Source organism: Lissotriton vulgaris, chromosome 10 (assembly GCF_964263255.1).
Source record: "Lissotriton vulgaris chromosome 10, aLisVul1.2, whole genome shotgun sequence".
Classification (NCBI taxonomy): Eukaryota; Metazoa; Chordata; class Amphibia; order Caudata; family Salamandridae; genus Lissotriton; species Lissotriton vulgaris.
This window is the reverse complement of record NC_141698.1, coordinates 829,151,013-829,175,747: the sequence shown is the minus strand read 5'-3', so window position 1 is coordinate 829,175,747 and position 24,735 is coordinate 829,151,013. Positions and strand designations below refer to the sequence as shown.

Sequence of the window (24,735 nt, the reverse complement as noted above, 5' to 3'; positions counted from 1 at the left end):
GAGGTCTGTACCGTTTCGTGCGTTTCATCACCACACGTGTACTTCTAGCATTAGTTGCGCTTAACTACATAATTCTCGTACTCACTAACAGGACTCTCTGTCCTGCGGAGCCTTGGTTAACAATTTTTATGCATCCAGTTCACTTCTCTGGTACAGTTTTACTCACAAGCTATCCCTTCACGCCAGTTTGACATAGAGACTGCCCTCTAAAGCACTCAAGTTGTTTTAAAACTGTTTTCCGGCCGAGCTAACTTGTATTGTGTCTTTTTTTCATTCCTTACTTCCCTCCTATGGTTCTGTTCTAGTTATTAAAGGCAAAAGGTACACAGGCATACCATTGATAATGTCCTCATGATGATCCTATATCTTTTGTAAGGATTGAAACGCTGTTGACTTGTTGTGCGCCATATACACTTCTTTATTTAATACTCATTTTGTGTAATGGGGTCTCCACTATAATTTGTTTGTCATATCAAAATGTGCTCCATACAAATAATTTACTCTGCTGAACCTTTCTGTTTTCAAGTTGTACGTCCTTCCCGCTAAGTTGGATACAGGCTTGTGTCCCACTTTAATTGTTTATTGCTTTTTTTCTATATATTTAAGCAACTGCATATTAAAAATTCCTTGTCCTGCTGGACAACTGTAAAATATAGTACTGATTGGGTCTGTATTTATTGTTTACTCACATTAACCCTTTTCTAGGGACCACTTTCTTTAGAAATAAGTATATCCAATTCATGACTTCTCTAGGGCAAGTGTTAAGCTGGGTGAAAAAAGCTGTTGTATCAGGTGTTAGGGAGATGGTTACCCAAGTATTATCGGCATATGATACCACTGAAAGTCCATGTCCCATTATGAAGTCTCCCAGTGGTTGAACACAGACATTAAATAGGGTGGTGTTTAGAGATAAGCCATGTGGCACCTGGTGGTCCAAGGTGAGCATACTTGTGCAAAATGCTTCCTCCCAAACCAGAAAACCTCTGGTTTTTTTTAGACATTAGGTTAACCATTTAAGGGCATTGTCATCTATTCCAGGATGAACACCCTAGGTGCTTGGTACACTAATGGCAAACTGCGGAGTTTCCGCTACCTGTCGGATGAATGTGTGCTGTATGGTGCCATGATGTGCACCATGCGATGTGCTTAGAGGGTAGGTGGCTAGGAACTGGCTGAACATAGTTGTCTACGAGAAAGGTGCACGACTGCTGAGCACACATGGGTGAAGTACTTACTTTATAGATTGGTACTGACACATGCTAAGGTAGAGCTAACTGGACTCCATGAGCAAAGGGCCACAGATCCGGGCCTGGCGTTTTCATACTGGTTCAATGTCCTGATGTACACCTCTAGTACATCCCGAAATGCACAATTCAAACTGATTCAATATTACTACCTGCAAAGGGTTTATGTGAAACTAAAACAAAGCAACCTCATATTTCCCAAAGCACACATAGCTTGTCTCAGGTGCCATTTCAAATGGGTGTACATTTACCATATGGTATAGGCAGTGCTTAATTTGAAGGAAAAAAAAGTGCCAGGGCTGTCGTCAGGAGGTCACTGTAGCTTGAACCACACATTGGTTCTCCAGCTCTGGCAATGATAGTAACAACACAACAATAAAAAATCACACTACTACAAGTGTGACAATTTGGACTATTCCTGGCCCCCAAAACTATAAGACTGGCTTGGGCGGCAGGGAATTGTCATTTTTAATGTATATTGAATTAACAATTATCTGTTGTAGTGGTCCTCTCTAAATTAGCCAGACAGCGCAATTTTGTGCACACTGCCTCAGGTGCTGGTGCTGACAAGTGCCGGTGCGGAGCACCGAAAATCACCGGCTCGAATTAATGTCTGGGTATAGGACTGACCTATTCTCAGGCGTTATTGGAACACAGTACAGAACCTCATTAACACATCCACGGATCGGAACCTGGACAAGTCACCGGTGGTCTGCCTGCTGAGACTGGATCCCAAATCTACTGCTAAATTGGTAACCACAAGATTCACAGAACTGGCCCTTTTCCTGGTCTTTAGACATTTGTCCATGTATTGGAAATCACCCACAGGCCTGACTCATGAGGGATCGAAACGTGAATTGACTAAATGGTCTGACTGCAAAGGATCTCTATAGAAACTGAAAGCACAGTGGGGTCTGCGCAGCCCAGAACACGCGCATATGTGGAATATGATTGTGCAAGAGTACCCCCCTGTTTGCATGCACCCCAAGTTCCAGCACAGCATGAACTTCACAGTCCATAACGTGATTTTGATATTCATACAACTTAATTCCTTTTGACAAGGCATCCAAAGTATATCAAATCTGTGACACACTCATCATCCATAGTATGTCACATTGTGTTTCTTACCGTAAAGACATCAGGAGGAGTCATAGACTCCTATATGGCAGCTTTATGCATTTTAACTGCAGACTGTAAATCTGAGGATTTCACCGCCAGGTTAATCAGAGGAAAAATAGTAGTCAGATATTTTATCAAAAAATACAGGAGAAATTACCTATGTAAAAGAACTCGCCTTTAATGCAAACTATTGATATTGTAAAAAGCATCAGAATTTCCCACAAGGCATCAAAATAATTTGCTAACAAAGAGAGAGTTGGGGTGCAAGCATTGCCTGACAATAGTGCTAATGATCAAAGCAATGCTAGAACAGCATCATAAAAACAAGACGTACGATTTTACCAAAGGAGATCAAAATCATTTTTTTAGACAAAAAACATCCGTTTTAGATACAGGTTTTTTCAACATTCCACCATGGCACATACTTGTTCTGCCAAGAATGCGTCTTGTAAAAACTGTGGGGAAAGCTGGCCATTTTGCAAAAGTTTTTCAATCCAAGAGAAACACAGTGAATGCTTTGGTTGAGTGTGGCATTAAGGATGAAACGTTCAATGCATTGGAGAAGACAAATGATTTAGTGACAGTTATAAGGGATGAAGATGAGTCTGATTGCATTGACCCTTAAACAGAGGTATGCGTGGAAGGTAACGGTTTGAACTGGTTAGCAGATTCTGGTGCAAATATGACCATTAGCACAGAGGCTTTGTTCAAAAGTAAGAGGCAAGACAAAGAATTAATGGGACCTGATAGAAGTTACGTATCTTATGATAGACAGAAAATTCATTTGGTAGGGTATTTTGAGAGCACATTACAGTTCAATGACAAGATCATTTTTGGCTAGATCTATGTCGCAAAGAAAGGACTGAATATTTTCGGTTGGTATCACCAAGGTTTATTTGGTATCACTTTGAGGCCATGAAAGAAAGTCCAAGTTTTGCTACTGAGGGAAAAAGACATTAACAATGAATGGAATGCTATATGTCTGATAGTTTGTAATTGGAGATTGGGGAGAATTAAAGGTTTCCAGCACAAGATAAAGGTTCAGAAGTGTGCGATACCAATCAAACATAAACTCAGTACTGTACCATTTAGCAATGAACAGGAATTGGCAAACTTTCTCGAGAAAATGTCCATCAAAGGGGTGATTCGCCCCATAGAATCTTCATTACAGTTGTCTCCTTTGCCAGGAAGAGAACAGAGGATTTAAGGGTCTGCATTGATCTAGAAGTCTGAACAGCAATTTGGGTGGATTCTCATCCTTTGCCACAAATTGATGCTATTTTGACAAGTTTGCAGGAGCAAGCATTTTCTGTCAGATCAATTTGGCATCTGCCTACCACCAAGTCGAATTAGAACAATCACGCAGACATCTCACTTCTCCTGTAAGAATGTTTCAGTTCAAAAGGATGCCATTTGGTTTGGTGTCGGCCGCTTCAGTCTTCCAGCGTATCATGGAATCAGTTTTTAAAGGGATCAGAGGAATGGTTGCATTCCAGGACAATATCCTTATAGTGGCTAGGAACATTCAAGAGCATGAGGAAACAATGCGGATAGTGTTAAAAACACTGGAACTTGTGGGTACTGTTGCCAACTTGAAGAAGTATGAGTTTGACAAACCAAGCTTAGAATATCTAGGTCACGAGATCACCAAACATGGGGTGTCACCATTTCCTGATTTGGCGGATGCAACTGTAAACGCTCCCATACCAGAGAATAAAGAACAAGTTTAATCTTTTTTGGGAGTTTGCAAATTTCATGCTAAATTCATAAAAAGATTTCTCCAGTAAAACAAAGAATTTGGAACGGTTTCTTAAAAAAACAATGCTTTTAGCTGGGATAAGAAGTGTCAAGCAGATTTCATTAGGCTGAAAGAGGAAATAAATTGGGTCTGCAAGAATTTTGGCATCATATGGTGCTTCATGCCAGTGTTTGATCACAGTCGATGCCAGCAATAGTGGTTTAGGGGCAACTTTGTTTCAGATAACTGACCAGTTGAAGAGTACAATAGAAGGTGCTTCCAGAGCTCTATGGGACACTGAAGAGATGTTTTCTGTGATCGAGAAGGAATTCTTGGCTTTATGTTGGGCAGTTGAGCATTGCAAGTGCTTTATTTGGAGAAGAAAGACATTTTGTTCTATTAACGGATCACAAACTGTTGGTGAGCATTTTGAGTGAGGGTGTGATCAGGGATCTCACTCCTAGAAAAGCCAGACTGCGTGCAAAGCTTTTGCAATACAATTTTGATATGGACATATTCCAGGTGGCAGGAACATTAGGGCAGATTATCTGTCAAGGTTACCCTTGACAATTGAATTCTGTGACTCACAGGAAGATGGTGAGAAGTGCCTTATTGCCACTGTCAATGTGTGAAATGAAGGTACTTTTGATTAAAATGATTAGATTGACTGTTTAGAGAAGGACAAGGATTTGAAAGAGGTTTGAAAGTATGTTATCTAGGGGTGGCAAAAAGAAAAATATTTACGGTCAAGTCTGCAACCTTATTTTCAGGTTGTGGATGAACTGATCTTAGAGAAAGGTAACATAATCCTGAGTGGTTTATACCTCCTACCTTTTTGGAGAGCTAAAGTCATACGTGCTGGGCATGAGGGTTATTTGGGGCAGACAGCGACCAAAATGAAAATACATTCAGTTTATTGGTATCTCAGTATGGATGCTGACATTGTTCACGTGGTCACAGTGTGCTAGGCTCAAGTAAGCCATTAGTAGTGGTTGATTACAATAGTAAGTGGTGGGAGGTTGAGTTTGTTGATGGGCCAAACACCAACACTATAATGACATTTATCAACATTATTTTCATGAGTGAAATGGTTCTGCAAGATCTGGCATCCGATAATGGTGTACAGTTTGTTTCTAAAGAGATTAAAGAGTTTTAGACAAAATCCAGTATCACACTAAGGGATTCCTTTATAACCATCCCCAAGAAAACGGCTTGGTTGAGAAAATGAATCAGACATTAGTTGGTTGAGTGTGTGCAGTGGGCAATTAAGAACAGAGTGGATGTGCGTAAGATAGTGGACAGCATGTTGTTTTTTCATTGCACTAGTACGAATGGGATTACGGGGAACACCCCTCTTGAAATTATGAGGGGTCATCTATCAGCCAGCATATGAAATGTGCCCAGCATGTTTGAAAGAATGTCAATCTTGTTTGTTGCATGAAAGAACCATAGGTATGAATATCCATCCCAACATTGAGGCTGCACAGAAACAAATGAAACTGGTTTGATGCCAAACACGGGGTGAGTTCTCAAAGAGATAAGATCTGTGTTGGGGATTGGGTTTGTATTTAAGAACCATCACATGTGGCGAAAGGACGATCAAAGTTTGGAGAACCTGTTAGAGTTGAAACAGTGAGTGGTAGCACGATCAGAGTAAGGGGGCATGATTGGTGGAATTTGTCCAGAGTGGTGTAAGTGAATAGTAAGAGTCCCATGGAAAACCCCAATGGAAATCCCCCCTCCTCGCCCAGCCCCGGCCGCGTTTCCCGCCACCTCCTCGCCGCTGCCCCCCAGCGGCCCCGCTCGCCATCCCCATTCGCCACCCCGCTCCCCCTCCCAGCGGCCCCTCCCTCGCTCCGCCCCCCCCACTCTCCTCATATGGCAGAGTGGCCAACGCGCAGCGTGCACGCGCAGCGGGCGCGCCGATTGTGCGCCGAAGGCGCGCCAAAGGTAAGCCCATCTGTGCCCGTCCGCGCCTGGACCGCGCCCAACACCGGAACCCCTGGCTCCCGAGGACCCCAGCCCACCCGCCGGACGTACACCGGCGCCACCCTCAACGCGCTCAAGACCGGCCGAGTCCCGGGATGCTACCGAGCCACCCCGAGACGCACCCACGGACCCTTCAGCTGCCACGCCTGCAAGTTCACCTGCATCCGGACCAGCCTCGCACCAGCACCCCCCAAGCCGAACACCAGCAGCAACCACCTCAAGTGCATCCTGCTCAACACCCGCTCCGTCCACAGACACGCCATCGAACTCTGGAACCTCCTCGACACCAAAGCTCCTGACGTTGCCTTCCTCACAGAAACCTGGATGAACGACTCCTCAGCGCCCGACATCGCCATCGCCATCCCAGAGGGATACAAGATCACCCGGAGAGATCGCGACATCCAGACTGGAGGAGGCATCGCCATCATCCACAGGGACACCATCCACATCACAACCAACACCGACGACACCCTGACTACCGCCGAACACCTACACTTCCAGATCTGCACCGACCCGAAGACCACCCTCAGAGGCACCCTGATCTACCGACCCCCGGGACCACGCACACAATTCAGCGAGGACATCGCCGACTTCGTCAGCCCGCATGCCCTCCCCTCCGCTGACTACATCCTCCTGGGGGACATCAACTTCCACCTGGAGAACAACAACGACCGCAACACCTTCACCCTGCTCGACAACCTCGCCAACCTCGGACTCAAGCAGCTGGTGTCCACCCCCACCCACCTCGCCAGACACACACTCGACGCCGTCTTCTCATCCAGCAAAGACATCGCCTTCAGCCACGCCACTACACTCCACTGGACGGACCACAGCTGCGTCCACTTCACCTTAAGAAGAACGACGATCCACCACCACCAGCAACAGGTTGCTCGAAGAAGCTGGACCAAGATCACAGCCGACCAGCTCGCCGCTTCCCTGAGCCAGCACCCTCCCGCCAGCTCAGCGAACCCCAGCCAGGCCGCCGACAACCTCACAAAGTGGATCAGCAACTGCGCGGATGAACTCGCCCCACTGAGGACTAAGCATGAGCGAATTTTGCGGATCTCGCGTTCGCGAATTTTGCGGATTTGCGGATTCGCAATCCGCAAAATCCGCGAATTCCCGCGAATTTGCGGATTTTTATTTTTTTTGTGTTCGCCCGTGTTTCTGCCAGTTCGCGAGGGTTTTGTACACTTTCGCAAATTGCGAACTTACCTGTCGGGTCGCAAGTTTCGCGAACTTGTTGTTTCTACGTGTCCAGCCTGTTTGGGACACTCTTCTTCATCACTGCCACTCTCTGTCACCACTGCCACTCTCTGACTACTCATGCCACCCTCTGGCCCACCCATGCCACCCTCTGTTTCATCACCACACCCTCTGGTTGTCCAGTGTACATTATTTTCGGCAAAGCAAAGCACACCTTCCCTGCCTCAAGTGACCTGAATTAATTTGGGGCTGATTCATGTGTCACAGAATATTTTTTTAGCTGGCACCTGCTTCCTTAGTGCGCCCTGATTAGTGATCTTTTGCACTTGCTAAGTGCTTTCATTGTTGCAAAATTAGTTACAACACCTGCCCTGCCCCAACTGACAATAATGAATTAGGGGCTGATTAATGGATTTTAACTTCCAGCCTGGCTCCTGCTTGTCTCCCTTAGCTGTAATTCAGGACCTTTGTGGCATATGTGTAACTATTCTGAGGTTCAGAGCAGGGTCACATACTAGTTTCAACTGGCAACTGAACTCTGGAGGGGCCCCTCAGGAAGCACTCCAGGAAATGGCTACTAATGATGAGCCTGAACTTTTGAACCTGGTAAGTAGTTACTTTCAGTTTTGCTAAAATCGTATTTCTGCAATTTTGCACTTATTCGCGGGGCGCGAACTCACGCGAACAGTGCGAGCAGTGCGAGCAAAATCCGCTGCTCGCGGATTTGCGGATTTTGCGGGAAATTCGCAAATCTCGCGGATTGCGGATTTCCCGAAAATCCGCAAAATCCGCGAGCGGAACGGATTTTCCGCCCACGCCTACTGAGGACCCCGCCCAGCAGACCCAGCAGCAAGAAGGCCCCATGGTTCACCGACGAACTCAAGAGCTCCAAGAAGAACTGCCGAGCCCTCGAGAAAGCCTGGAGAAGAGAACCAACACCGGACAACATGACCACCCTCAAGCTTGCCACCCGGAAGCACCACCAACTGATCCGCGCCACCAAGAAAACTGCATTCAAGGACCGGCTGGACAACTGCAAAGAACTCTTCAACATCGTGAAAGAGCTCTCCAACCCCAACGCCGGAAACAACGACATCACCCCATCGTAAGACCTCTGCAACTCCCTCGCCTCCTACTTCCACAACAAGATCGCGGACATACACAACAGCTTCAGCACTCAACCGACGCACGCCACGACCGAACCACCGCCCCCCACCACCACCCTCCGCGCCTGGACTCCGATCAGCACAGAAGACACCGTCCGCATGATGAACTCCATCCACTCCGGATGTCCGACCGACCCCTGCCCTCACCACGTCTTCAACAAGGCCGACGCTGTCATCGCACCCCACCTGCGGGACATCATCAACACCTCCTTCGACACCGCCACCTTCCCGGAGAGCTGGAAGCATGCCGAACTCAGCGCTCTACTTAAGAAACCAACAGCGGACCCCACCGAACTCAAGAATTACCGCCCCATCTCGCTCCTCCCGTTTCCAGCCAAAGTCATCGAGAAGACCGTCAACAAACAGCTGGCCGCCTTCCTCGAGACGAATGGATCCCTCGACCCCTCACAGTCTGGCTTCCGAGCCAACCACAGCACCGAGACCGCCCTCATCGCTGCCACCGATGACATCCGAGCCCTGATGGACAATGGAGAAACAGCGGCCCTCATCCTCCTAGACCTCTCCGCGGCATTCGACACTGTCTGCCACCGCACCCTAGTGCACCGCCTCAGCAACGTCGGAATCCAGGAGAAGGCACTGGAATGGATCATCTCCTTCCTCGACGGAAGAACACAGAGAGTCCGTCTACCACCGTACAAGTCAGAGGCCACCGAAGTCATCTGCGGCGGTTCTCAAGGATCCTCGCTGAGCCCCACCCTCTTCAACAACTACATGAGCCCCCTCGCGGCCATCGCACGCCAACACAACCTCAACATCATCTCCTACGCCGACGACACCCAGCTGATCCTCTCCCTGACCAATGACCCTGCCGCCGCCAGAGCCAACCTTCACGAAGGGATGAAAGACGTAGCCGAGTGGATGACGACCAGCCGCCTGAAACTGAACTCAGACAAGACGGAAGTCCTCATCCTGGGCTCCTCGCCCTCTGCCTGGGACGACTCCTGGTGGCCCCCCGCCCTGGGCACCGCACCCAAACCGACAGACCACGCACGCAACCTGGGCTTCATCCTGGACTCCTCCCTCTCCATGCCCAGACAAGTCAACGCCGTCTCCTCGTCGTGCTTCAACATCCTGCGCATGCTACGGAAGATCTTCCGGTGGATCCCCACCGAGACCAGGAAGACGGTCACCCAGGCCCTCGTCACCAGCCAACTGGACTACGGCAACGCCCTCTACGCCGGAACCACCGCCAAGCTCCAGAAGAGACTCCAGCGGATCCGGAACACCTCAGCCAGACTCATCCTCGACATCCCACGACACAGCCACATCTCCGGACATCTGAGAGACCTGCATTGGCTCCCCGTCAACAAAAGAATCACCTTCCGGCTCCTCACCCACGCACACAAAGCCCTACACGATCAAGGCCCGAGCTACCTCAACAACCGCATCAACTTCTACGCTCCCAAACGCCATCTCCGATCAGCCAGTCACGCCCTCGCCGCCGTCCCCTGCATCCGAAGAACGACAACAGGAGGAAGGTCCTTCTCCTACCTGGCCGCCAAGACCTGGAACTCCCTCCCGACCGACCTGCGCCTGACCCAAGACCACCTCTCCTTCAGGAAGAAGCTCAAGACCTGGCTGTTCGAGCAGTAGCAGCACCCCCCTCCCCCAAGCGCCTTGAGACCCTCCGGGTAAGTAGTGCGCTCTATAAATGTCCTTGATTGATTGACTGATTCTAGTGCAAGTTTGGAAAATATTCAAAATCAGGGCAGAGTTAAAAGAGCAATCAGGAAGCCAGCAAGGTTTCACAAATAGATTTTCCTTTAGTCATATTAGTATTCATTTCAATTGCATCGTGTTAACGTTGTATTGCATATCATGTGAGATGTTTCTTTGTATCATATGAGCAATCATTTGTTTTCCACCTTTGTAAGAATCTTGCTGCGTACCATTTACCGAATTTGAATTGCAGTCTGCATTTTTTTATACATTCAATACTTCTTTAGTTTGTTGTTGAGAGGTATTTTTTTTTATTGAGCTCAAGTTTGTGCTCAAAGTAATTTTATGCTATGTTATAAAAAGGGAAAGATGTGATGAAATGTATTTCATACAGTGCTCTGTATGATCTCTACTTCGTGTAGAGCTCAGTCTGTATGATGTCAGATAATGGAGGATTCTAAGTTTGTAGTGTAGTTCCTATATTCCCAATAGGCTCTGCCCATTGGAATAACAAACAGCAGTGTAGAGGTAGGACTGAGGTCATCTAGGTCTCTACTGACTATGTTATTCCAATGCACAGAGCCTATTGGGAATATAGGAACTACACTACATGGCGCCCCACATTGGGCGCCATGTAGTGTAGTTCCTATATTCCCAATAGGCTCTGTGCATTGGAATAACAAACAGCAGTGTAGACGTAGGACTGAGGTCATCTAGGTCTCTACTGACTATGTTAGACTTAATTAGTTTTTGCCAGCTAGCTCAGAGGTCACTAGAAACTTTCTCGAATGAATAGGGGGGGTTAACTTCCATGATTTAGACAAGAAGGGATTCGCTTCTGACAACCATATAACATGACAACTTTGCTCCCCCAGAATAAGGAGTGCATCTCCAGAGTCGTGTGAAAACAATAGACAGCTATTTCACTAAGTCAATCGTGCATGCTTAGTTCCACCAGAGTGCAGAGTAATAGAAAGACGGGCGTTTTCAATAAAAGGTGTTATTTTATTGAGCAGTCTTCTTTCTCATGCAAGAGAAATGAATTGCCACAATTGCAATACTTATCATGAAGTAAAGTGTGTACAGTAAAAGGAGTATTATAAAATAATACTGTAAAAGCATTGATATGGTTTCTTAGCCATATGATACTTTAAAACGGATAAAATATTTACATACATAAAACATTGTCTAACGAACTCAACTGGTGCTTCTAAGATACGCCTACCCCGGTGTACCTGACCTAAGCCTAATACGTGGGAAGGAGTAAGTAAGTTGCAGTTTTAAGTTAAGTTGGGTTTTTTGCCAAGAATCTGAATCAAGAATTCTCTCTAAGGTTTGAATCAGCTCCGTACCTTGGTTATAGAATGAAGGAGGTCTTGTATCTCGTTTCTCAGGACTCGATCTCCCAGTAACCCGCAAGGGTGACTGGAAAACACTGGAGCTGGATTTCTCGGCGTGAGAAAAGGCAGCTTATCCAGTGTGTCAAAGGGGAGGGGCGGCTTCCTTCGGCTCTCGCATCAGCTGGGCTTCGGATAAGTAGATAGCCGCTCGGCTCCATACCACCGTGTGTTGCTTAAGGCAAGTATTGGTATATTTATACCTATAAGGTGCCGTGTTTGACGTAAGGTTGGACATAAGACGTCAATAAAGGATGTCACTAAGGACTGACTGTTCCTTTAGTGCTCGCAGGAGTTCACTGACAAATCTAAACAAAGACATGGGGAATTCCCAGGTTGCTGAAGGTTTGGTGTGTCGAAAGAACTCGTTGTGCTCTCTAGGAATCTAAGGAAGTAGCCTAGCCGTATTTGGGCTGCGTGGGCTATGGCTGAATATGGGTAAGATTCGTATGCCTTCATTAGGACATGATTTATCATAACCGCATAAGGGCATGAATCAGGAATATTTAATTAGGGTCCTAGATACATTCACAACAAGTTCTTCTGTGGAATGTATGTGCCCAAGTACAGTGACATTTATCTCTGGGCGCTGCTACGTTGTGGCTGAATAAACCCAGAGTTCTTTGGAAACCTTCTGCATTGTGTGACTATTTCCCACTTCCACAGTAATAAACCATTTTTTGAAGGGCTGATTGTAAAACTTGTAATGTCCCTTTTCAGAAAGACATGGTATTCATTTATTGATTAAAGAAGAAGCCCAAGTTCGACAACTTCCGTTCCACCCTGGATTCCATGTTCCCACTGCCATCCTTCAAGCATGCCACTTCAGGAAACTCAAAGAAGAGACATCCAAGTGATCTAAGCACTGAGATGCTAGAGTGGTCGGGGTAAAGCAGATGCACAACGTACCCTGAATGCAATATATCAAGAGCACATGGGCCTGGAATGTGAGGAACATATTTTTCTTTCTTTAACACATGCAACCATTGGTAAAGTATAACAGTGCAGTGATATTAGAAATTACAATTATGGGCGGCATCCTTAAATTTACATCTCCCTATTTGGAGCTTACAACTTCAGAATGGGGAATAACTGTGTAGTTCTCTTTTTTTACAAGAATTCTGCTCAGAATTCCCAATTCTATGGAGATTAACAATAACATACCACCTTCTCTGAGCATGTGGTGCCGTGATCACGCAGCTGGTGAAGGGCAGTGGAATGGATAAGGTGGGAAGAGGCCCATGGGCCTGGTGGGAGGAGCTGCCTTTAAAGAGGGTCAGGTGGAGACCAGGGAACTGGTCCAGGTGGAATTGCAGTTCCTTTCAAATAGATTTTACTGTTCAGATTTTCTAACAGATTAAAATGGTTGTGGTGTTCCCACATTCTGGTATTCTGGGTGCGGGAAAAACACAAGGCCACATTTTTCTGAGCTTTCATCTGTTTCCCTACCTGCTGTCATGCAGGCAGGGAAACAGGTGAAAGATTGCTCCCACATGCAGGGAGCTGCATATTTAGCAGCTCCCTTCATGAAGGAGCAATGTCAGCTCCGCAGTAGGCAGGGAGATGGCAGGGACCATGGGGGAGCTTTCAGGTTCCCCCGCAGTCCCTATCAGAAGCACACTGGGTATCCCACCATGTGATGTTGCTCCACTAATCTTAAAATTGGAGCTTTACTGTAGTTGTTATGGTGCTCAGCACATCGCAACATCTGAGGTGCACTCTGGTGAGAGCACCACCAGAATTGTACATGCCACAATGCAAATGCACATGCCATTGATATGAACAATTTTCAAATCAATAAAGGGTTCTGGCCCATAGTCAGTAAGGCTGGACCAATCTATAATGGACACACCAATACAAATACCAATACTGTTATTTATTCACCACTTCACTGATCACAATCACACGTGAAACTCATAGTGACGCGGTTGATAAAACAGAAGTGTGAGATTGACAAACATGCACGGTTGCGTTACGGTTGCTAACAAACGCGGATTATTTCCAGAGTCATCACGGCATATCGTGGAGGCTGTTCGCTGGAACTTGACATTGCCGTTTTTATCCAAAGCATCTTTAAAGGCCCACTTGCAATCTCTAAATAGTGGCATTTTTGTTGACATTGGCAGACGTGATTCTATCGAGGGGTCATCTACCAGCATATGAAATGTGCCCAGCATGTTTGAAAGAATGTCAATCTTGTTTGTTGTGATATTATCGAGTGGCACAGTTGGTGCCAGGATATAGCTTTAACAACCTGTCTTTCAGGACCTGAGGATAACCCTGTTAAAATACAATTGGGGTTTGAAACACGTTGACCATTTGTTTGTGACCAAACAAGTGTTCTTTAAGCAGATGGGACAGAGTCTATGCCACTCAGGAGTGACCAGGAGGCACGGAAGACAAGTGCCCACCAATGTCGGGTGTTGCAGGAGAGCTGACGGTGACCTTGGAACTGCAGCTTGTGGACCAGGTGATGCTGTGGAAGATCAGGAGCTGTACACAAGCTGTCCCACGTCGGATGTCGAGAGTTGGGAGGTCGGTGTCCGGCGGGAATACCAACAAGCATTGGAAACTGTAACCAATGGGGAAGTTGATGAAGGTGCAATGTGTGGGGCCAGCAAGGTCCAGGAGACTCACCACAAGCAGGGGAGTGAGGGCATGCCTGGAGAAATCCGGGGAGCCTAAAAGAATCCACTGGTGACCCTCAAGAGGACCCACAGGCCGGAGGCACTGTGGTCGCAAGAGGACCTCGAGCAGCTCACCAAAGATGTAGGCCAACGGTGAAAGTGATTCGGTGAGGATGAACATCTTGATCACTGGAGATGCTGGTGGTTGGAGTTTTCTGGAGCCTAAAGATCTTGGTGGAAGGAAGCCAAAAAGCCTTTGCAGCTGCAAGTCGATGCGGTGCAAAGGGGTTCAGTTCCTGTGGCTCGGACGAGGGATACTGCCCTCACCCTTGGTGAGACGACAGGGCAGGCCTCAAGGGATGTGAAGAACTGAACAAATTGTATGAGTGCACCACACTTACACGTAGTACGCACAAGTCATGAGAGAAATGCCATGAGTGCTGATATTATATTCACCTATATTCTGAAATGTGTAGTTAATCTAGAAATTTTATATAGAAGTGGAACTAATGCAGAAATGTGTGAAAATGTATAACCTTATTAGGAGTGATTCATCCTGATCCATATTATGTAGCTGCTAATGAAGGAATGTCAAGCACAGAACGGAATAGGCCTCATGGCCAGAGCTGAAAGAGTTGGGAAAGGGGTCCACTTACATTAATATGGATTGCACTAATGTTATTTAGTAATTCTGTTTCAATAGGTTTATATTTTATAGATGTGTTTACATAATCATAAAGCAGAGTATTAACGTGATATTGATTAATGGAGGATTTGAAGAATATAATCATTATGAGAAATGTTGTAGGCCTGAAATGTTTAAAAGACTCTGATTTACACGTATTAGTCTGTGCCGAGAAATAATGTTGCAAACTTTCGTTAGAAGTTTATGAGAATTGGGATCCTAGCTGCAGATGTCTGTCTGCAAGTGAGAGGGGGGATCCAATTATACATCGAATGAATAGAGGGTTGTTCAGGAGACTGGCACAGACACGGAGGAGGGTTCGAGAATGTTTTAAGGGGTATCGGCGGGCCGGAGAAGAGTCTGGGAAGCAAGGTCAACTCTAACGCACGAGGCCCAAAAGAAGAACATCGTGGAAAAAGCCAGAAGCAACACCACGTGAGGGGCGTATCATGAAGGGCGTCTCAAATGTTGTTGTGTATTTGGTATTAGGGACAGCACCCCTGGGTGGAGAGAGAGCAGAGGCCTGAGGACCCTTTAGAGAGCGGATGGGTAGGCAGAGAGGGGTCATGACTGGAGATCATAGGTTTTCACCTAGAGACTAAGAGTGGGTGATCTTCCTTGGAAGTCATTCACAACTGACACCTTTTGTTAGGTTGGGATTCTGTTAAGTAGGGATACCATCCAGAGCAGGGTAGGGATAGCCTAACCTGAAACCTTTATTCCGGCTGTAAATGACTGAGAGATCACAATACGTGTCTATGCTTGCAGCTCTTTTAATTTTGGAACTAGTCCTTGTAGTTTTCTTTGCTCGGCTGAGGGCTTTCAGAGAGCACATGTATGTAGTTGTACCCGTATATCTTTTGAATCTCATTCTGAGATGCCTGTATTTGCAATTGACTTTAACCTTATAATAAATCTTTGAAAGCTAGAAGTAGTTTGTGGTTCTTCCGAGCGGAGTCCATTATTGATTGAACTAACCTGGTAAGAGATGCACTTTCTTCCCTCAATGACAGGCAATAAATGTTCAGTCGACCAGAACGATGTTTAGATCAAGGGTGATAAGATAGCGATCAAAATCCCGCCCCCGCAGAACCATCACCTGTGTTGCTGAGCCTTTCGGAGTCTGTGGAAGCCCAGGATCAGCAGGCCGGTTAGCTTAGTTGCAGTGCATGCAGATGCAGGGAGTATCACCTTCACTTCAAGGGAGATTCCTTTAAGTGTCTTGGATGCTCAGAGTCCCTGGACGGGTTCTTGTGGGGAGCACAGGCATGGACGTTGCAGCAGATGAGCAGGGCGAAGAGATCAGGAGCAGCAGGAGTGTTCCCGGTTGCAGCCTTGATGCGCAGAGGGAAGTCTAGCAAAATCCAGAGTGTCCAGATGGTCGAAGTTTAAGTGGTGTCTGATTTGAATCGTGTCCCACAATGAATCTAGGGACCCACCCTCAGGTAAGCCCTTAAATATCCTAAGGAAAGGGTTGGGACGATTCAGGGGTCCCTCCCCACGCATGGGCTGGAAAGGGGAGGCAACTCCCTTGTCCTTTGTCCAGTTTCATGCCAGAGTGGTAGCCAATGGCTCCCTGAACTGGTTTGAACTGGCCAATGCACGGAGGGCACCAAATGTGAACTTCACGCAGACTATGTGGCGCTGGCAAGCACTTCCACCCTGGCCAAATACACTAAACCCTGTCTGGGAGGTGGTCACACCTCCATGTGACAGGATGCTTATTGTTCTGTCACCCCTTGCTCAAGCTTGGCTCAGCAGCAGGAGGGCAGAATCGTGTCTCTGGTCGGCAGCAGCCATGTTGTGCTGTCTTTTCTAGAAGATTGGTACCAGGAGCACTGAGGGCCTAACGGAGGGCCTTTACAGTGCGTCCTTCCTCCCACAGCATTTACGGTGTAGGGGTATGATTCCAACATGATTGATACCAAACACAACAGGGTTCGTTACAGCCAGTTTTGGGATAGTCATTGCGTAATGATGCGGTACCCCTCTATATGTTATATGGCTGTCGCACTTACAACCCGGGAGAATGGACTCGGAAGGCTGTAGGGCTATCCTGCTCATGCAGGGGCCCCCGAGCACTTAGAACCGAGCACCCTGCCTTCAAGATAGAAAATGCCTACTGTAGGCATGACTTAGTGATCATAAAAATACGGAAACCTATATCTTTCGTAAGTGGTGCAAGCACCAGCTTACACAGGCTACACTGGTAAGCCTGTAGTTATAGTTTGAATGGTCTCCCATAGGTGGCACAATACATGCTTCAGGCTATGAGAGACCCCTGGGGTACCTATGTCCTGGGTACTTTGGTACCATATACGAGGGACTGATAAGGGTGCCCAGTAACCAATCTGGGATGTACCTAAATACTTACCATAACAATGTAAAGACGAAAGCAGAGAGACTGGGGTCCTGATGAGCAGGATCCCAGTCACACTAGCAGAAACAGCATTACCTCAAGCAAAAAGTGGGGGTAACCATAGAAGCAGATGCTACTTTCCTACACATTTGTTGTAATCAATTAGAGACAATACATCTTCGACAGTACAGCTAATTCGGTCTCTAAGGGCGGCCTAAAAATGTATTTAAAAAACTTAAACAAGCAAGAACAAACATTTACAATATTTGCAGTATTTAAATAATACAAGGCCTCCCATATCGTTGGGATGAAGAGTTCTATAAATATTTATGGCTGTAGGCTTACTTCCTTCAACACAAATAATACATGCAAAAGTTTTTCAACCCTTTTCCACATTCTCTCTAATGTGTGTTCCTTATACCATTTGCACCCAACATGAGCTAACGATAAACATCCCCTCCACAATTTAAAATTTAAATTTAATCGGCAAACTTCATATTTTAGAGATTTTGCTAGACATATCAAATGTGTACAATAAATTTTCATTGGATTTAGCATTAACCATTGAAAAATACACCAGCGTGAAAGACAGCAAATTACACATGGCGTTCATGGACCTGAGCGCGACGTTCGACTGCGTGGTCCATGATAAATTATGGGACAGAATGAAGATGATGGGGGTTGAACCCGCTATTTTAAATTTTGTTAGGCAATCGTACGTTAATGCAAAGGCTTCAGTGCGTTACACTAAATCGGGAGATTGCACACGTCTTTTTAAAATTTCCAAAGGAGTAAGACAGGGCTGTGTACTAGCGCCATTTCTCTTCTCCCTATATACAAATGGAGTGGAGAAGGCGCTCACAGTGGCTACTAGGGAAGTTCTCCTCTACGAAAACCAAATGTTACTGATACTGTCCTATGCAGATGACAGGGTTTTAATTGCAAGAATGGGGATCGGGCTACAAAGGCTTATAACAGCGTATGTTTCTTTTATGGACTCATTACAGCTAAAAATAAACCAATTGAAGTCTTTTATAATTATAGCTGGGGGTACTAAAAGAGACAAAGTCCCACATTTTAGTGCGGACGCAGGAAAAATTGAGGTCGTTGACTCTTTCCCCTATTTAGGTATTCAGTTTGGCAAAGATCTGTCATGGGCAAAACTGATGGATGGAAGGAGGCTGGTGATGGAGAGGGGTATCACTGCCCTAAAAAGTTTTGTAAAGAAATTGGGCGCCAAACCACTATTCCCATATAAAACATATACCAGGCTAGAGTAAAAGCAGCCGGGACCTATAGAGCAGGGGTCTGAGGAACGGTGCCATCTACACCACTACAAACTATCGAAAATACATATTTTAAATGTGTAGTGGGTGTCCCTCACGAATGAGATCTTACACATGGAATTGGCTTTTCCTTACATATCAGATCACATACAACTAGCCCCACTCCTCCTATGGCACTCTATTTGGAGGAGAGACACAGTACCTCTGACACAATGGTAATTAAGAGCTGCCTAGAGATGGATAATTGGAAAAGATCTAAGTGGCTAAGTTACGTGGAGACAGTTTTAAAAATGATAGGCCTCAACAAACTCTTTAATGATCCTGTGGTTTGTAAGAAGGTGTCCAAGCATAAAGTTATTGCCATGCTTATGTTGATGGCTGAACAGAAGCGTAGGGAACATTATAAAGAGAAAAACGCAGCACAGGTTTATTACCTTAACCCACCGCTAATGGAGGGAGATTTCTCCTACCTAGCCAGCATAAACCGTGCGCAACATAGATTTATACTGTAAAGATTCCGCACTCATTTGATTCCTCTAATGCTTGGTTATCCTGAAAAAACGTATAACCACTCCAATCTAAGCATATGCCTGTGTGATAATTTATCACCCCAAACTGAACTGCTCTTGGCTTTATTCTGTTGGCTCTATGAGAACAAAAGAAAAGCCCATCTGAAAACAATTTTAAAGAAAATGGGCTTTAAGCAGTGTCGGGTAGCACTATTCTTCAATTGTTGTTGTGTATTTGGTATTAGGGACAGCCCCCCTGGGTGGAGAGAGAGCAGAGGCCTGAGGACCCTTTAGAGAGCGGATGGGTAGGCAGAGAGGGGTCATGACTGGAGATCATAGGTTTTCACCTAGAGACTAAGAGTGGGTGATCTTCCTTGGAAGTCATTCACAACTGACACCTTTTGTTAGGTTGGGATTCTGTTAAGTAGGGATACCATCCAGAGCAGGGTAGGGATAGCCTAACCTGAAACCTTTATTCCGGCTGTAAATGACTGAGAGATCACAATACGTGTCTATGCTTGCAGCTCTTTTAATTTTGGAACTAGTCCTTGTAGTTTTCTTTGCTCGGCTGAGGGCTTTCAGAGAGCACATGTATGTAGTTGTACCTGTATATCTTTTGAATCTCATTCTGAGAGGCCTGTATTTGCAATTGACTTTAACCTTATAATAAATCTTTGAAAGCTAGAAGTAGTTTGTGGTTCTTACGAGCGGAGTCCATTATTGATTGAACTAACCTGGTAAGAGATGCACTTTCTTCCCTCAATGACAGGCAATAAAGGTTCAGTCGACCAGAACGGGGTTTAGATCAAGGGTGATAAGATAGCGATCAAAATCCCGCCCCCGCAGAACCATCACCTGTGTTGCTGAGCCTTTCGGAGTCTGTGGAAGCCCAGGATCAGCAGGCCGGTTAGCTTAGTTGCAGTGCATGCAGATGCAGGGAGTATCACCTTCACTTCAAGGGAGATTCCTTTAAGTGTCTTGGATGCTCAGAGTCCCTGGACGGGTTCTTGTGGGGAGCACAGGCATGGACGTTGCAGCAGATGAGCAGGGCGAAGAGATCAGGAGCAGCAGGAGTGTTCCCGGTTGCAGCCTTGATGCGCAGAGGGAAGTCTAGCAAAATCCAGAGTGTCCAGATGGTCGAAGTTTAAGTGGTGTCTGATTTGAATCGTGTCCCACAATGAATCTAGGGACCCACCCTCAGGTAAGCCCTTAAATACCCTAAGGAAAGGGTTGGGACGATTCAGGGGTCCCTCCCCACGCATGGGCTGGAAAGGGGAGGCAACTCCCTTGTCCTTTGTCCAGTTTCATGCCAGAGTGGGAGCCAATGGCTCCCTGAACTGGTTTGAACTGGCCTATGCACGGAGGGCACCAAATGTGAACTTCACGCAGACTATGTGGCGCTGGCAAGCACTTCCACCCTGGCCAAATACACTAAATCCTGTCTGGGAGGTGGTCACACCTCCCTGTGACAGGATGCTTATTGTTCTGTCACCCCTTGCTCAAGCTTGGCTCAGCAGCAGGAGGGCAGATTTGTGTCTCTGGTCGGCAGCAGCCATGTTGTGCTGTCTTTTCTAGAAGATTGGTACCAGGAGCACTGAGGGCCTAACGGAGAGCCTTTACAGTGCGTCCTTCCTCCCACAGCATTTACGGTGTAGGGGTATGATTCCAACATGATTGATACCAAACACAACAGGGTTCGTTACAGCCAGTTTTGAGATAGTCATTGCGTAATGATGCGGTACCCCTCTATATGTTATATGGCTGTCGCACTTACAACCCGGGAGAATGGACTCGGAAGGCTGTAGGGCTATCCTGCTCATGCAGGGGCACCCGAGCACTTAGAACCGAGCACCCTGCCTTCAAGATAGAAAATGCCTACTGTAGGCATGACTTAGTGATCATAAAAAGACGGAAACCTATATCTTTCGTAAGTGGTGCAAGCACCAGCTTACACAGGCTACACTGGTAAGCCTGTAGTTATAGTTTGAATGGTCTCCCATAGGTGGCACAATACATGCTTCAGGCTATGAGAGACCCCTGGGGTACCTATGTCCTGGGTACTTTGGTACCATATACGAGGGACTGATAAGGGTGCCCCAGTAACCAATCTGGGATGTACCTAAATACTTACCATAACAATGTAAAGACGAAAGCAGAGAGACTGGGGTCCTGATGAGCAGGATCCCAGTCACACTAGCAGAAACAGCATTACCTCAAGCAAAAAGTGGGGGTAACCATAGAAGCAGATGCTACTTTCCTACACATTTGTTGTAATCAATTAGAGACAATACATCTTCGACAGTACAGCTAATGCGGTCTCTAAGGGCGACCTAAAAATGTATTTAAAAAACTTAAACAAGCAAGAACAAACATTTACAATATTTGCAGTATTTAAATAATACAAGGCCTCCCATATCGTTGGGATGAAGAGTTCTATAAATATTTATGGCTGTAGGCTTACTTCCTTCAACACAAATAATACATGCAAAAGTTTTTCACCCCTTTTCCACATTCTCTCTAATGTGTGTTCCTTATACCATTTGCACCCAACATGAGCTAACGATAAACATCCCCTCCACAATTTAAAATTTAAATTTAATCGGCAAACTTCATATTTTAGAGATTTTGCTAGACATATCAAATGTGTACAATAAATTTTCATTGGATTTAGCATTAACCATTGAAAAATACACCAGCGTGAAAGACAGCAAATTACACATGGCGTTCATGGACCTGAGCGCGACGTTCGACTGCGTGGTCCATGATAAATTATGGGACAGAATGAAGATGATGGGGGTTGAACCCGCTATTTTAAATTTTAATAGGCAATCGTACGTTAATGCAAAGGCTTCAGTGCGTTACACTAAATCGGGAGATTGCACACGTCTTTTTAAAATTTCCAAAGGAGTAAGACAGGGCTGTGTACTAGCGCCATTTCTCTTCTCCCTATATACAAATGGAGTGGAGAAGGCGCTCACAGTGGCTACTAGGGAAGTTCTCCTCTACGAAAACCAAATGTTACTGATACTGTCCTATGCAGATGACGCGGTTTTAATTGCAAGAACGGGGATCAGGCTACAAAGGCTTATAACAGCGTATGTTTCTTTTATGGACTCATTACAGCTAAAAATAAACCAATTGAAGTCTTTTATAATTATAGCTGGGGGTACTAAAAGAGACAAAGTCCCACATTTTAGTGCGGACGCAGGAAAAATTGAGGTCGTTGACTCTTTCCCCTATTTAGGTATTCAGTTTGGCAAAGATCTGTCATGGGCAAAACTGATGGATGGAAGGAGGCTGGTGATGGAGAGGGGTATCACTGCCCTAAAAAGTTTTGTAAAGAAATTGGGCGCCAAACCACTATTCCCATATAAAACATATACCAGGCTAGAGTAAAAGCAGCCGGGACCTATAGAGCAGGGGTCTGAGGAACGGTGCCATCTACACCACTACAAACTATCGAAAATACATATTTTAAATGTGTAGTGGGTGTCCCTCACGAATGAGATCTTACACATGGAATTGGCTCTTCCTTACATATCAGATAACATACAACTAGCCCCACTCCTCCTATGGCACTCTGTTTGGAGGAGAGACACAGTACCTCTGACACAATGGTAATCAAGAGCTGCCTAGAGATGGATAATTGGAAAAGATCTAAGTGGCTAAGTTACGTGGAGACAGTTTTAAAAGAGATAGGCCTCAACAAACTCTTTAATGATCCTGTGGTTTGTAAGAAGGTGTCCAAGCATAAAGTTATTGCCATGTTTATGTTGATGGCTGAACAGAAGCGTAGGGAACATTATAAAGAGAAAAACGCAGCACAGGTTTATTACCTTAACCCACCGCTAATGGAGGGAGATTTCTCCTACCTAGCCAACATAAACCGTGCGCAACATAGATTTATACTGTAAAGATTCCGCACTCATTTGATTCCTCTAATGCTTGGTTATCCTGAAAAAACGTATAACCACTCCAATCTAAGCATATGCCTGTGTGATAATTTATCACCCCAAACTGAACTGCTCTTGGCTTTATTCTGTTGGCTCTATGAGAACAAAAGAAAAGCCCATCTGAAAACAATTTTAAAGAAAATGGGCTTTAAGCAGTGTCGGGTAGCACTATTCTTTCTAAAAACATTGCCCGAATTCTTGGTTTGCTACTCTGTAGCAACATTCCTATGGGCCTGCATGAGGAAAAGGAAGGGGATGACATGTAGCCCAGGGAGTTTGATCCATAATCATAATGTAACCAAATCTGCGATATGAAATGTTTTACTTTTTATATTTTTTATGCATTCTCATCTTATTCCAGGACTGTGAAGAAATATTTGTAATTTTAAAGGATAATATTTTGTAATAATATCTTTTTATTGATGTATTTATATGTGCTTTTATGGTTATTTGTAATATGATCGAATAAAGATGATGATGATGATGATGATGAATTCATGTTACTAATTAACCTGTATTCCAGGACCAGCTTTTTCAATGCCAACTTAAATTGGAGCAGATCTTCCCCAGCTAATTTCAGTGTATTGCAATCCGAGCCCCATTTCAACGGTCATCACAGACCTCGACCTTAGGATCTTCAAATTTGGGTCATGCCTGGATTGCACCTCATCTAGTTATTTATTTTCTGCCTGGTGTCCTCATGGTCGGTTCTTCGTCATATACTTTTATTGTCAGACAATAGGTGGGTCTTTGCTGGTTCCAGTGGCAAAGGAGGGGTGTCATGCATGGGCCCAAATGCAAGCAAGAGAAACTGGCCTCCTCGAAGCCAGCTGGATTTAAAAAAAGAATGATATAAATATGGGTCAAATGTGCCCCTCAGGCCCCTGGGTCCTCCTTCCTCTGAGTCTGGCACTATGAGTTGTGTACCAGGTTCAGTGGAAGCAGAACCCTAGCTGATCTAAATTAACCTTCACAATACCCTGAAAGGTTTATGTTGTCTCACTTGTTCCCATTGTACAATACTCAGCCAGTCTTCAATGTGCTGTTTGCAAATTATATACATGACCTGTGGTATGGAGGCGGGCAGAATCCAAATAAATACAATGAAACACGTAGGTTTGGAGAAATGAGAGGATCCGATACCTTATGTTTGTCTACTGAAAGAAGGACGTTCAGCTATGGTCATGTCTGCTGAGGTGGCCATGGTCCCCAATCACCGCACAAGTTCTTACAAGTATAAAGATGAATCCTATATTGACCCTCACTTATGCACTCCATCTCATCCTTGCCCTAAACGTCTATCCCCTCACACCTATGGTTGCCGCACTCCCGTCCCCCATACTACTCCTGTAACTCCTTCTTTACCTATAATGTAGCCCTCTTCAGTATAGCGCAGGGTTACACTTTAGATAGATTTGTGCTTCACATGACCTCAGACATACAGGTCCCCTCAGCCTTGAGTGCAGAGGGGTGCAGCATATGTTGCTTTGCAGAAAGGAAACACGGAATCTGGTGAAGAATGCCGGATCTCTCTAGTGGTCCGCACTCTGCATTAAATATTAGGTTCGAAAGGAAAACAAATACTAAAAACTGCTTGGCACAGTAGAACAACTCAAATGTATTTGTGTAGCATGTAATTCTAAGTTTCACCTCAAGGCACTTTAAAGTGAGGTGCAGGGTTAAGTTGAGGTCCCTGAAAATAGCCTCCTCGGCAAGTTGCAGGGGATAATAAACTGTCTTGTTGCTGGACACTTCCACTAGCACATCAAAAAAGTAG

The 24,735-nt window shown here is 45.6% G+C and overlaps 1 protein-coding gene across 1 annotated transcript in view; it reads right to left on the bottom strand.

The window, feature by feature from the left end:
- LOC147688844 (contactin-associated protein-like 2) overlaps positions 1-24,735 on the bottom strand; it is a 154,039-nt gene that overhangs the window by 32,340 nt on the left and 96,964 nt on the right. The window lies entirely within an intron of this gene.